Raw genomic sequence first — 968 nt, 5'->3', positions numbered from 1 at the left:
CACACACACACACACACACACACACACACACACACACACACACACACACACACACACACACACACACACAGCTTTATTAGCAGCAGATGACAAAGACGTCGGAAGAGAAAGTCATTAGAAGGAGAAGATGCTTCAAAGCAGTTTGTCTTACATTTAGGATGCCAGCCAAGGATCCTCACTTTACACACGCTTTGTCGTCATCCTTATCTTTCAAAGTGGGTCATCGTGATCAGCGCAGTGAGCAGAATATAAAACTTTATTAACCCTGTGTTTTGTATCTTAAAATAAGTATATTTTTAGTCAGTCTGAAGTATTAAGAAAACACATTTTAGAAGAAGTTAATTGCTCATTTTAGCCACAAGTTGTATTCAGAATTGTCCATAAGAATGTAAAGGTTTGTGTAAAAGTGGCTGTTAATTATTAAAAACTGTTCAGCCACACAACCAGGTGTGATGTGCTGAGTGACTATGATTAATTATGGTAATATTTACACTGGATCTGGTGTTAGAGAGAGGCATGATTAAATAGTTTTCTTGTCAACTGTCAGCCAACTTTTTCCTTTTTTTTCTTCTTCTTTTTTTTTTTTTTTAAATCCAGCCTGATCTGCCTAAGCGCGGCGTTAGCCAACTGTAAAGTCTTTGGAAAGATTTTCGCTTGTGCTTCGGAGATCAAGCTGCATCTCAGATTACTGTGCTATAAATTCTAAGCTAGACTAGACAAAGTATGTTATTGTTTACAAGCCTATTATTATTCAGACCTTTATCAGTGAGATATAGCAAACTTGACCTCATGTTTTTGTTTACTGTAAATGAATGCACAGGAGACATGGACACAAACTTCACTGTTAAAAAAACCCTAAAAACCAAAAAACCGAAATGGATGCCTACATTGAGAAGGACAGATCACAGCAAGCTGTTTTTTAATGGGCATAGGAGAAGAAAAAGTGTGTGTGTGTGTGTGTGTGTGTG

Source organism: Pundamilia nyererei, unplaced genomic scaffold, assembly GCF_000239375.1.
Source record: "Pundamilia nyererei isolate P.nyererei 1_Seehausen unplaced genomic scaffold, PunNye1.0 scaffold00010, whole genome shotgun sequence".
Lineage (NCBI taxonomy): Eukaryota > Metazoa > Chordata > Actinopteri > Cichliformes > Cichlidae > Pundamilia > Pundamilia nyererei.
The sequence above is the reverse complement of the archived record's forward strand: the minus strand, read 5'-3'. Positions refer to the sequence as shown.